The 13,702-nt window shown below is 53.3% G+C and overlaps 1 long non-coding RNA gene across 1 annotated transcript; it reads left to right on the forward strand.

The window, feature by feature from the left end:
- The first annotated feature begins 2,505 nt into the window (after positions 1-2,505).
- On the forward strand, positions 2,506-8,868 carry LOC142825595 (uncharacterized). Its single transcript, XR_012899977.1, has 3 exons — positions 2,506-4,148; positions 4,535-4,561; positions 5,206-8,868. It is a non-coding gene; the product is annotated as an uncharacterized LOC142825595 (long non-coding RNA).
- Positions 8,869-13,702: the final 4,834 nt, after the last annotated feature.

The following is a 13,702-nucleotide window of genomic DNA, read 5'->3' on the forward strand; positions in this document are numbered from 1 at the left end:
ATTTGTGTATGAAGGACGAGGGACATGGGGGGGAGTGAGGGGTGCAGACCCGCCCCCTCCCAGGGATGAGCCTGCCAGACCTGGGTTGCCTCCCACAGCCAGAGGCTGAGACCTCGCCCCCCTGATTAACACGAGTCGTTAGGGATTGTGGTTCCGGTTTCCATGGTGCCAGGCACGGTCTGTGTCTGGCCAAGGGTCTGGCTGGGCCGATCCTCCCCGTCCTGAGATCCCGGGGGAGGAGCCGGAACAAATCCCCGGGTCCCGTCCTCTCCCCAGGGAAGCGGCTCAGCCCGGGGAGGAGCTGCCAGTGTCAGATGGGAGGGGGGGGTCTCTGGGTAAGTAGCCACAGACATGAGGGCTCCAGCTTTCTCACCCCCACCCCCATTCCCCCACAGATGCTGGTTCTCCTCCTGCAGAGGGACTCGACCCAACTCTACTGGAAACTACAGCAGCCTCGACCCAGCCAGCCAGCGCGGGGCCAGGTACCAGGGCTGGGGGCAGGAAATCCCCTAGAAGCAGATTCATGTTGCACAAGGAACTGATCCCTAGTGGAGCCATGAACAGCTGCTGAATGAGATAGGAACAGACCCCCCCCCAGTGAACTCCCCGTCTGGGCTGAGACCTGCCCAGACTCATTGCATATCCTGGGTGCCTGCGGGAGGAGGGGATGTTACTGGACAGGTGCCAGATTGATTTGGCAGGGGCAAGTCCCAAGAGACGAGGGGGCTGAATGGCAAACGGGCCCCAGAGAGCCCCCAGCATGTGGCAAAACCCAGTGTGTATCCCCCTGAGAGAAGGGGGGGGATGGGGAGCCAGGGATAACAGCCCCATGTAGCCCGTCTGTCTGCCTGAGTCGGCAGGGAGCCTGAGGAATGGCTCAGAAGCAGGGATCCCCTTCCGTGGGGGCGGAGGGGGGGCTGCCAAGCAGGGCTTTGAACCTGTGACCCTCCAACCCAGATATACATGAAGTTAACACTTGAACCCGCCCATTCCCAATGAATCATGGACTCCGAGAGCATTGGAGCGGGAAGGGACCTCGAGAGGTCATCAAGTCCGGTCCCCTGCCCTCCCGGCAGGACCAAGCACCAGACAGAGCATCCCTGACAGGCATCTGTCCAACCTGCTCTTAAACATCTCCAGTGATGGAGATTCCACAACCCCCCTAAGCAATTTATCCCAGTGCTTAACCACCTGATGGACAGGAAGTTTTTCCTGATGTCCATCTGAACCTCCCTTGCTGCAGTGTAACCCATTGCTTCTTGGCCTGTCCTCAGACACCAAGGCGAACGATTTTTCTCCCTCCTCCTTACAACACCCTTTTAGAAACTTTAAAACCACTGTTATGTCCCCTCTCAGGCTACATATAGGCTACGTCTACACTGGCCCCTTTTCCGGAAGGGGCATGTAAATTTCACTAGTCGTCGTAGGGAAATCCGCGGGGGATTTAAATATCCCCCGCGGCATTTAAATAAAAATGTCCGCCGCTTTTTTCCGGCTTTTAAAAAAGCCGGAAAAGAGCGTCTACACTGGCCCCGATCCTCCGGAAAAAGTGCCCTTTGTAGGACACTACTTTGTAGGAATAAGACCCTCCGGAAAAGGGCACTTTTTCCGGAGGATCGGGGCCAGTGTAGACGCTCTTTTCCGGCTTTTTTAAAAGCCGGAAAAAAGCGGCGGACATTTTTATTTAAATGCCGCGGGGGATATTTAATTCCCCCGCGGATTTCCCTACGACGACTAGTGAAATTTACATGCCCCTTCCGGAAAAGGGGCCAGTGTAGACGTAGCCATAGAGTGCAGGTTTCTTTCAGAAAAAGCTTTTTGGAAGAGATTTTCTGAAAAAGCTTCTTCCGAAAGAGCGCGTCCACACTGCCAAAGCGCATTGAAAATGCCATCTGCTTTTTCGACAGACAGCGTCCACACTGAATGGACACTACCTCACATATAAGCTGTGATTACTATGGACGGAGTAGCCACCAGGGCAACTGTGCTTTTTCCTCTTCCCTCTTCTTTCAAAACAACTCCTTCTTCCCCATAACAAAATACAGGACTATGTATGGGGAAAATACAGGAGTATGTGTATGGGGAAGAAGAGTGATAGAAATGTAGCCGTGTTAGTCTGGTGTAGCTGAAACAAAATACAGGACTATGTAGCACTTTCAAGACTAAAAAGATGGTTTATTAGGTGATGAGCTTTCGTGCACCAGACCCACTTCCTCAGATCAAATAGTGGAAGAAAATAGTCACAACCATATATACCAAAGGATACAATTAAAAAAAGAGAACACATATGAAAAGGAGAAATCAAATTTCAGAACAGAAGGGGAATGCGGAGGGGAGGGGGGGAAGGTAAATGTCTGTGAGCTAATGGTATTACAAAGATAGCTTCCCCAATTATCACCTCTAATACCATTAGCTCACAGACATTTACCTCCCCCCGCCCCCCACATCCCCTTTCTGTTCTGAAATTTGATTTCTCCTTTTCATATGTGTTCTCTTTTTTATTTAATTGTATCCTTTGGTATATATGGTTGTGACTATTTTCTTCCACTATTTGATCTGAGGAAGTGGGTCTGGCCCACGAAAGCTCATCACCTAATAAACCATCTTGTTAGTCTTTAAAGTGCTACATAGTCCTGTATTTTGTTTCAGCTACACCAGACTAACACGGCTACATTTCTATCACTCTTCTTCCCCATACACATACTCCTTTTTCCAAAAGAGATCTTTCCTCGTAGAAAGAGGTATACCAATGTCGAAAAACCCCATTGTGCTTTTGATTATTTTTTGAAAGAACACGATTGCAGTGTGGATGTAAGGGAAGTTTTTTTTGGAAAAACGGCTGTTTTTCTGAACAAACTCTGATGTGTAGACATACCCTTAGTCTTCTCTTTTCTAAACTAAGCAAGCCCAATTCTTTCAGTCTTCCCTCGTAGCTCATGTTTTCTAGACCTTTCGTCGTTTTGGTTGCTCTTCTCTGGACCTTCTCCAATTTCTCCACATCTTTCCTGAAATGTGGTGCCCAGAACTGGACATAATACTCTAACTGAGGCTTAATCAGCACAGAGTAGAGGGGAAGAATGAAATCTCATGTCTTGCTCACAACACTCCTGTTAATGCCTCCAGAATCACGTTTGCTTTTTTTTTGTAACAGTGTCACACTGTTGACTCATATTTAACTTGTGATCCATTATGACCCCTAGATCACTTTCTGTGATACTCCTTCCAAGACAGTCACGTCTCAATCTGTATGTGTGAAATGGCTTGTTCCTTCTTAAGTGGAGGACTTTGCATTTGTCCTTATTGAACTTCATTCACTTTACCTCAGACCATTTCTCTAGTTTGTCCAGATGATTTTGAATTAGGATCCCTCCTCCAAAGCATTTGCAACTCCTCCCAGCTTGGTATCATCTGCAAACTTAATAATCGTACCATCATCTAATAATCGTATGCCATCATCTAAACCATTGATGAAGATTTTGAACAGAACAACCCCAAAAAGAGACCCCTGAGGAACCCCACTTGTTATGCCCTTCCAGCATGAGTGTGAACTGTTAATAACTATGTTCTGAAAACAGTTATCGCACATTGTTCACTCTGGAACCTAGTGATGGCCAGTGGAAAGACAGCGCGGTTATGTCTTCCATTACTGATCACTTCAGCAGGGCATGGTTCTCCCACCAATTTCAAAGCCGCTTCCCAGCCAAAAGTCCCACCCCCACTAAACCCATCCCACTCCAATGATCCCTGTGCAGAATTCCCCAGGACAGGGTCAGGATCCAGGGATCTGGGTTGTAGGATCTGATCCCAGCTGGCTTCAAAGGGCACCTGTGGTACATCCCCCTCTCCCATCCAGTCCATCCCAAGACAGCCCCCTACCATTGGCAGTGAACCTCCTGACCACTACTACCCAGAATCCCGTCTGCTCCTTCCCTCTGCACCAGCCCCATTGCTTGAGGGGCAGGGGATGGAGCAGCAGGTAACGAACCAGCCACTCAAGGCCTCCTGCTGCTTCCCAGATGGATCAGGAACAAATCTGGGCGGCTCCATCGTCACGGGGTTGATTGTGGGGGCCACCAGCCTCCTCATCCTTCTGCTCCTCCTCCTCCTCGTCCTCCTGGCCTTCCTCCGCCGCAGACACACCCGATCCTGTGAGTGCCCCAGCGAGGGAAGGGTTAAACCTGGGCAGGGCTTGGATGGGAGACAGGCCAGGAATCCAGGGGTGGGGCAGGGGGTTCAGCAAGGGGCGATGTCCCCTGGCTCTCAGTGCTGGCCCCAGAACCCATGGGCAGCGCTAGGGGGCGCTGTGCTGCACAGTGTGGGGCGGGGGGCTCTGTAGTGGTGCAGGGGGGTCACAGGGGGGCAGGGCTGAGCCTGTCTTAGGGTACCCTGGCTCACTGGCTGGAGCGGTGGGGGATCCCCTGGCAGAGCAGGACGGGAACCTCTCCTCCCAGCTGCCCTGTGGGGCGGAGGGGCAGGGCTGGCACAGGGGGGGCAGTGTTGACTCATGGACAATTCTGCTTTGTGTCTTGGCAAGGTTGGGACCAGCATTGAGGTAGAGCAGGTAAGAGCCCAGTTCTTCCCTCCACCCCACCATCTACCTACCTTAGGACTCCTGGGTTTTCTCCCTCGCTTTCGGAAGAGTGGGGCCTAGTGGTTAGAGCCAGGGGCTGCGAGCCATGACTCCTGGGCTCTGTTACTGTTTCTCTCTCTCTCCCTGCGGGGAATCCGAGGCTGCAGTCACAGTGTGTAAGTTCGACATGAGGGGGTGATGTGAGGGGCAGGGTATCTCCTCCGGGGCATGTCGGTGTGGGATACAGCCCTGGCTCATTCTGCATGTTTGGGGGTGACCTGCCTTTGCCTCAGTTTCCCCATGGGGCTTGTGACCCTGCCCCACTCCGGTGTGCTGAGGAGCAGGGAGGCCAGTCTGCAAAAGGCTTAATGGGAGTGAGAAGGGGGCTGGAGGCCCAGAACTCAGTCAGAGGCTGGCCCTGCACCCCTCAAACACACCCTGCATTCCCCAAACCTTCCCCCAAACCTTCGTGTTGGCCTGTGCTTTGCAGGGGCCAGCGGGATTCTATAGGGGGGCAGGTGCTGCTGGTGGCAGGAGGGGGACTTCCCTGATTTCTGCAGCTCTGGGGGCTGCAGTGTGTGTGTGTGGGGGGGAAGGTTTCACTTGACACACGCAGTGACTCTCTCCCCTCCCAGCCTTAGAAGCCGGATCCCAGTGCCGAGGGAGTCACCTACGCCGAGCTGGACCAGACAGGTGCTGCAGGCCAAGCAGGACGTCCTGACCATTGCCCCGAATCTATCCTATACACAGCCATCACACCCCACTCCTGCCCTCATAGCCTGAACCTGGGCCAGTTACTGGAGCAACGGGGCAGGGAGTGTGGCCCCCAAGGAGTGACGCAGTGACCCCCACAGGAGAACAGGCTCAGCTTGTGGTCTCCCCATAACACCCCCTTCCCCCGCGCAGCTGGTTCTGCCACACCCAGCCACACAGATCCACACCCTTCCCCTTGGACACATGCCTCAGCTTCCATCGCATGGGCACACGCCCTGATCTCAGATCCCCCCCATGGGCACATGCCCTGACTGTCTGCAATACCAAATGAGAAAGAGGATAGTGAAAGGAGATCTCAGAATGGGGCAGTGAGGGGTGCCACCAGCACCCCTGGTCCCAGCCCCACCCAGTCCCAGAGAAGGAGCTGAGCTGGTGTTTTCCGCTACAGGAAGCCGACCCTATTTCATCTCTTCCTGTCTCCATCCCGCCTTGTCGCTAATCTGCAGGCAAAATCTCGTGTTGTCAAAGTCATCAGAGGTCTCTGCAAAACTGAGGAAAGCCTGAAACTATCAGCCTGGCCCAAGGCCTTGCAGCTGCAGCTTAGCTTTGTCTCAGTGGGGAGGGAGGGGGGTCTCCTTCGTCCTAGGGAGGACGCACCAGGCTGGGGGCTAGGAGACCACTGGGTCAGACATTCAGGCTTTGACTGACTATTATTTCCATGAGGATTTTCTTTCTTTTTTTTCCTTCCTTGATTCAAGTGGCTGGTGACTTATGTAAATAAAATTAAACTGTGATCATGCAATTAAGGAAGGTGTCATAAGGCATGTGAATGCGGGGGCAGAGTTAAGGGTGTCTGGGAAACAATAAGTGGCATTTCCTGGTATTGGAGGCTTTGACTCTTCAAAGCCTCCTGCTCAGCCTGCAAACCTGCCCATGTGTGACACGAGCGCTGGCACCGTGCAAGGAGCGTGCGTGATGGAGAACATCTGGGTCTGCTGCCCCTTGCACCACAGCTGAGCGGGGATGGCAGCTTTACACTGTAACGCCTGGTTCTAAGGGTCTTTTGTCAACCTGTGAATTAAATCAACCAGGTCCAAAAGAAAAGGGGAGCAAGAGAAATTCCATCCTGGGCCCCCAGTGGGTCACCAGCCGGGAGAGACCCAGGGACTTACTCATGCCCCACAGAGACCCTGCCCCCCGAGCTGCCAGTGGGCGTGTGGTTATGTGAACAACAGAGTTTCATAATGTTTTATGTAATATGCTTAATGGGTAGTGTGAGAGTGAATGTTAAACAACTCAAACTCTGCTGGCCGCTTCTCCGGGGAGCAGGGAAAAACAGTCTCCTAAGCCCTTCGTAAAGATGCATCAGGCAAACTGCGTCTGTCTGTATCTGATGTCAAGACAGAAAGAGATCAGCGGGATCCTTGTGAGTCAGCGGGATCACACTGTTGCTCCCAGGAGTAATTAGAATATGGGGTGTGTTATAAAGAAATTATAATGAATGAATTAAAAGTTTGTACTAATAGAAGCTTTGAATTAGGAATTAGATTGATACCTTCCTGTGAACCATTGTGTCCCTTTTCCCATGTGTGTAATGATGGTGTAGTTCCTGGGGAGAGGGAGTGAATGGAATGTGAGTGTTTGGAGAGAGAACAACTTGGAGGTCCAACAGTTTCAGGGTCCAGACAGTGGAAGAGGGGAGGGGACTGGAACACTCAGAGGCGTGAACGTACCATAAATTGGGCCCAATACAAAGCAGACCGACAGAGGCCACACAGACGGCCTTGGAGTGTTAAGAAGCAAGCTGTTACAAACAAGACAGCCTTGAAATAACATTGGGGAGGACACACCAACATACTGACGTCAGAGTAAAGAATAACTCCCAGATAAACACGTATTAAGCAGACAGGATGGTGATTGCTTAAGAGCTGACGAAGCAAAACGCATAGACCTGCATGGGAGAAAAGTCCTATAAAAGATGGAGCATTCTGAACAAATCTCCGGGTCTCATCTTGTCTACTTCAAAGCGGCGATCTGGACCGAGAGAAGCCCCCGCTCCTCCCTCTCGCATTAACTTGCCTGGCCAGTAAGTTAATGTGAGCAACAGACTGGTAACCTTAAGCAATCACAAGACTTTTTTTGGGGGGGGGAGGCTTGTCTTTCTAAAGCATATAAAGTGTTTTTCTACTGTATTCTCAATAAATGTGGTGTATTGCCTTTTCCCCAGAAAATATCCTGTGTGCTTCTTATGAGCACAACAGCCAGGACCCTGGGGGGCGGGGGGCCTGACACAGGCTATCTTTGTGCAGCCACTGGTTAATGGGCAGAAAGAAGCTGGGGCCAGGCAGGTTTGACTCTGATCCCGGTTCTGGCAGGGGAGTGGAGACTAATGGTTAGAGGAGGGGTGCCATATAACAGCTAAGAATCAAGCCCCTTCTGTTTGTAGAGCCTGGTTGGGCCCAGCAGCCCTGAGACCTGCCTTGCTGAGCCAAGCTCTTAAACCTCCTCCAACAACACAAACGCAGGGCCACCCCAGCCGCCCCCAGCCACAGAAAAGCAGCTCTGGGCAGGCTCAGCTGAAGGGACCTGCTCCGACCCAGGTGCTCCCTTTCCTTGGGGACAAACCCAATTTGCCTCCTCACGGGCCCACAGGTTGCACCCACCCTTGGCCCATCGGTCCCCAGGGGAACCCGCTTAAGAGCGACAGTCCCTTCTTGGGGGACCCCTCCAGTGCGACAGCCCCTTCTTGGACGGGGGTTACTCTCTCTTGTTGGGGGGACAATATGGCCCTATTCTTCCAGCCTTCCATTGTGGCGCTTTCCATGTGAACACCCCAACCAGCGCACAGGGACAGGAGCCGGAAACGCCTCCTGTGGCCACTAGAGGGCGCAGCAGGTTTACACTGCCCCATTCGCCTGCCAATCCGGATTAGTGATGCTCTGGCCTGGCCCGGTCCAGATTCGATGGGATAAACGGGGCCCTGCTGGGCAGCACCTGGAATAGTCAATTTTCCCGGGACACCGGGGAGAGCTGGGAAGGAGAGATGGGAAGATCCATTTTCCAGCCTGTGCTGCTGGCTGGGATCCCACTGGGCCCTAATCAGCCAGGGAAGCGAGCGCCAAGCAATGTTGGGGCTTTCCTCCCTCAGAGCCAGGGGAAGGAGCTGGGACTTGGAGCCAGAGCTCTGCCTGGCTCAGTGAGGCACTGACCACAGGCCCCAGGCCGGCCTAACGAGAGAGACCCTCAGCCTCCATGATGGGAGCCAGGAGAAGGGACTCTGCTCTGAGAACCAGGCTCCTTCCTATAGAAACAGGAGGCTGCCCAGGGAGTCAGCCCGTCTCTGCTCCGAGCACTGAGATACCCGGGGGGGTCCTCACAGCCACACCCTGCTCCCCACCAAGGGCATTAGAGGGGGAGAGGGAACTGGGGACTGTCCCCTTCCTGCTGAGAGGGTGGGACCAGCCCCCAAACAGAACAGGGTCCCAAGCTGGAGAGACAGTGACAACCTGTGACCTGCAGGACACACATTGTCCTGGGGGCACCCATCCCCTTCTGAAGCTCTGTGCTCCCTGAGTCAGATATTTCCCCTCAGCCCCATGCCCCAGCCCCAGGGGATGAGGATGGGCCTTTTGCAGAGCACCTGACTTGCTCCCCTCGGTTAGTAGCTGGTTTGGAATATGTATAGAATTGTGTGGCATGGTTATGACTATATGTTAAAGATCTTAATGTTAAAACAGCGATTTTGCGTCAAACAAAATGGAGTCTGTCACCCTGGGCTCCATTCCGGGCTTTCCCCTCCCCCTCTGGAACATTCCGAGGCCGTTGGGGAACCGGCTCCGACCAGATTTTCCCGCCTTGGCGAGAGTTCCGCTCCCCTCAGGCGTCGCGCCCAGAGGAGCCCGTGACGACGCCAGTCCCGGCTGTCGGCCCCAGTCCCTCAGACTCCTCCCCACCCGCCCTGTGAGGGGGAAGGAGCAGACACCCCACCCGTTCCCCACCAGCTCACCTGCCCCCCGAGCCCTCTGCAGCTCCCTTCCCCCTGAATAACAGCGACCGGCCCCTCAGCTGTCCTCCCCAAAGGCGCTGTGGGGCCCATAGGGGGCAGGTCCTGAGCACCTTTCAAGCCGCAGTCAGCATCAGTCGCAAGATCAGATCTTTGGACAGGGGTCTCCTTACCTTGACTTACCCGACGGGGCCAGGGTTTGCCCAGTGGGCTCTAGGCTTCAAGCCCACTGAATGACTCTGTATCAGTATTCCCCTTGTTGTTTGACTGGCTTGTATGTTACCTCTGCCCCAAATCCCTGATTTTGTATCATCCCCTGATACACTCTATGCTTGGTTCACCTTATACACAGCCCCTTCTCTCTTTGGGGAAGGGGAGGAGGCTGGAGACCAGTGGGGCAAACTGCGCTCTTCTGCACAGAGATAGAAATGTAGCCGTGTTAGTCTGGTGTAGCTAAAACAAAAACAGGACTATGTAGCACTTTAAAGACTAATAAGATGGTTTATTAGGTGATGAGCTTTCGTGGGCCAGACCCACTTCTGCACAGAAACATCCATCAGACACCTCCCATCCAAGCACCTCACTCATCTTTTACAATTCTCTGTGCTCACGCCTCCCCCACAGCACGTCGGCTTTGGGATCAGGGCTAGAGCATCCCAGGGGAGAGCCAGGCCCATAAGGTGCAGCAAGTGGTTTCAAGTGAAAACGAACAGAACAAAGTAAATCACCAATTTAAAATAAAATAAAATGCATGGTGAGTTCTAACACCCTAAGACTTACTGCAAATTCACCCTGAAACTGTTCTTATTTTGGGCAAACCTCAAGCCAGGGAAGATTTTTTTCCCAGGGTGTCTGGCTCCTTTTGGGTGTGTCATGCCAGTCAAAGACAACAGCTCACTTCCCACTGTTTTATAGCTTCCACATTACACAGGAACCTATTGTTCCATCTCTCAACTCCCATGGAAACTTACCTGGTCAGCCCCTACCAGGTGGGTGTCTCCCTAAGACCAACAAGTGCTTAGACTTCAAGGAGAAAGGAGGATGTTCTCAAGCCGTTAAATTGATCACCCTGCCATTAAAGAGTTCCAGCATTGGAAACAACTTTGATGGCTTTAATTTGCAGGTTTAAAGCCATAAGCCATTCCATCCCCCATATTTCTAACTTTACATAGAGTGCTACATGCACCAAAGTAAAAGATCCAGATCCAGCCGACTGAGACATTACAACTGATAGGTCACATGAGGCATTTTGTCCAAAGCATCTTCATGTTATGTACACAGAGCTTTATGCCCATTCTCTGCCCCGACTCACTTCTGCCAGGAGTCACACAAGTGTCTCTCTCTCACTGGGCAGCTTGGGGTCCTGAGGCGCAGAGAAGGGAAAAGCCCGAGCCCAGGGCACACAGCAGGGTGAGGGCAGAGCCAGAGAGAAAAGCCAGCAGGTCTCACTCTAGCTTCAACCAGCAGCCAGCAAACCTCCCAATACGGCCCCCTGGGTCCAGGAATTGAGACAATAGGAAATGTTGAATGGAAACAGGTTGATTTGTGAAACCAGGAAAATCCAGTTGGATGAAAATTCTTTGCAAAAATGTCTCTTTGCAAAGCCAAAGCGTCTCCTGTTTGTCACCCCCTTCCGCCCCCCTCCCCCGCCCCGTCCCAGTGTCTCCTCGCACCCAGACAGGAGACACTTTGAGTCAGACACTAGCTTCAGGCTGGGCTAAGGAGTCGCTCCCCTTACTCATGTAAACACAGCAAAGCACCAGTCACATGGACTATTCCAGCTGCTCCCCAGCAGCGCCCCGTTTATCCCATCGAATCTGGACCGGACCAGGTCAGAGCATCACTAATCTGGATTAGCTGGTGAATGGGTCAGTGCGAGGCTGCAGCGCCCTCTAGTGGCCACAGGAGCAGTCGCCGGCTCCTGTCCCCATGTGCGCTGGCAGGGGGCTCTCATGGAAAGTGGCACAATGGAAGGCTGGAAGAACAGGGCCCTACTACCCCCTTCCCCCCCCCCCCCCATTGCCGCCCTTCCAGCATCTGTAAAAACTCCTGTTGTCACTGCGCCTAGCGACATTCACTCGGATTCTCCCAGCTCCCCAACCTCCCCGGGCCATGATAGGCGAGGATAGTGACACCGAACTGACGGAGGGAGAAATGGTTTCACAGGTCACCGTGCTTGGCTGTTGGCTGCTGGTGGGAGCAAGAGTGAGGGATTGAGTAAGGAGTCCCCACTACCGTACTCACTGCAACAAGAGGGTGAACCAGTTCCCGCTGCCGGACGCCTCTGCGTGTGGGGAAAGGAAGAGGCCACGACCTCCTCTGATAATCATAAGGGTAACAGCATTGAAACTGTGTGTGTGATTCATAGGAATAAGTACATGTATAGTCATATTCTTATAACCGAGTCGCATGTGTATTGTCCTAGGTAAAGGTGTTATTCTACTGTCTGTGCTCACTGTCCCATGTATTGAAATAGATCTGCGTAACTTTGCATTGCTTTCCTTTACCATTCTGTTCATCTGAGCTGCTCCCGCTGTGTCTCCTCTCACCCCCCTCCCCTCCCCTCAGTCTTAGGGATGGAGAAAGCACCGCTGTCCTTGGGAGTCTGGGGAAACTGAGGCAGGGAGGGGAGGGGAATGGACCCCAAGGCCACACTTGTGCATCTCTGTCACCATGACTGGGCACCAGTGTCCCCACCTCGTGTGGTGTTTTAGATGCTGCGTGTAATTATTAGAACGGGGGAGCACTGGCTGTTGGGAGTCTGGAAGCACAGGAAACAGGAAGGAGTGGGGAGGAGATAAGTCAGGGCTGAGTGAGCGCTACAGAGGGGTGCAGCAGCAGCTTTGTCAAGATGTTTCACTGTTGGTAAATAAAGGAGTGTTGAAATTTGTTAGTACCTTGCTTGCACGATACAACACCTTGTCATGCTCATGATCATGTTCAGAGTGTAAGGGCCACCCAAGATCCACCCTGCCCCTTCCCCGAGACCCCGACCCTCCCTCAACCCGTCCTGCTCACTCCACCCACCTGTTATCACTCTCCCCACTCCCTCACTTGTACTGGGCTGCGGCAGGGACCAGGCAACCCTGTTTACCTGGACCGAAGACAAACACCAGGGGAGGGGCTGCTGGGGATGGATACTGGAGGCTCTGCTGGAAGAAGGGGGCTTCTGCACCGGGCGGGGGAACAGGCAGAGCCCACCGGGCTGCAGGGCAGACTCAGACGTGCTGGGCTGAGGGCCAGGCCGACAGGCCTGAGGGTTCCCTTGCTGTGTTCGCTAAACAATAACCCCTCCTGTGTGACACTGGTGGAGAGTCGCTCTGGGCTGGAGAACAGGGCTGCACTATTCCCTCTGGGGGTGGGGACCCTGGGTCCAGAGCAAGGGGGTTCGAGCCCCGCCCTCAAGCAGTGTGAACCTGGAATCCTTGGGACATAGGACAGATGAGGGAGGCCCCGAATGTGGGAAGGCTTCGGGGCACGTCCAGTGGATAAGGTATCCTCCCCCCCAGTGCAAGAGGTGGAGGGTTTCAGCCCCATCCTGAGGGGCCCATGGCAGAGAGAGGCTGAGGGGTGGTCCCAGAAGGCAGAGGGGCACAAGCCCCAAGACTGGCCCCCCCCAGGAACGGGCTGTCACCCTGAAGTGGGTTCCCCAAGGGGCTGACAGGGCAACTGTGGGCAGGGCCTGTGAGGAGGTGAATTGGGTTTGTCCCCAAGGGAGGGGAGCACCTGGAGTTGGGGCAGGTCCCTTCAGCTGAGCCTGCCCAGAGCTGCTCTTGGCATCTGTATCATTCTGCGGCTGGGGGGCAGCCCTGCTGGTGTGTTGCTTAAGGGCATGGCAGGGCCAAGGGCTGCTGGGCCTAGCCAGACTCTGCAAACAGAAGGGGCTCAGTTTTTACCTGTTACATGGGAGTCCTGGCTCCCAACCCCTCCTCTAACCATTAGTCCCCACTCCCCTGCCAGAACTGGGATCAGAGTCTGCCAAGGCTAATCCCCACTCCGGCAAAATGAATGCAGAAGTGGGGGGGCCTGCAAAAGTACCCCAAACCTGATCTCTCCAGGTTTTGCTATAAAACTTCCCCCCAAACTCCTAAAAACCTAGACTTTGGGGATAAAAATCCACGACACCATCAAGTGCTTTTGAACCCACAAACAGGGGTGGACACTTGAAACCAACCCGAGGACACCCCAAGCTGTTTTTCCCAAAGAGCTCGAAAAAGAAAGAAAAAATACCAATTTCAGTCTGTGGTAGCTGCCCCCTAGTCAGAGGCCTGCAGACACCCACAGACAGATTTTCCAGGATGCAAAAATGAGCCCAAACCAAGTTAATAAAAAAGAAAGAACTTTTATTACCAAAACAATCCTACCGTTGTAAGCATAATTAAGGTGACTGGATGGAAAGAGTCACAAATTAATAA

The sequence above is a fragment of the Pelodiscus sinensis genome, unplaced genomic scaffold (assembly GCF_049634645.1).
Source record: "Pelodiscus sinensis isolate JC-2024 unplaced genomic scaffold, ASM4963464v1 ctg86, whole genome shotgun sequence".
Lineage (NCBI taxonomy): Eukaryota > Metazoa > Chordata > Testudines > Trionychidae > Pelodiscus > Pelodiscus sinensis.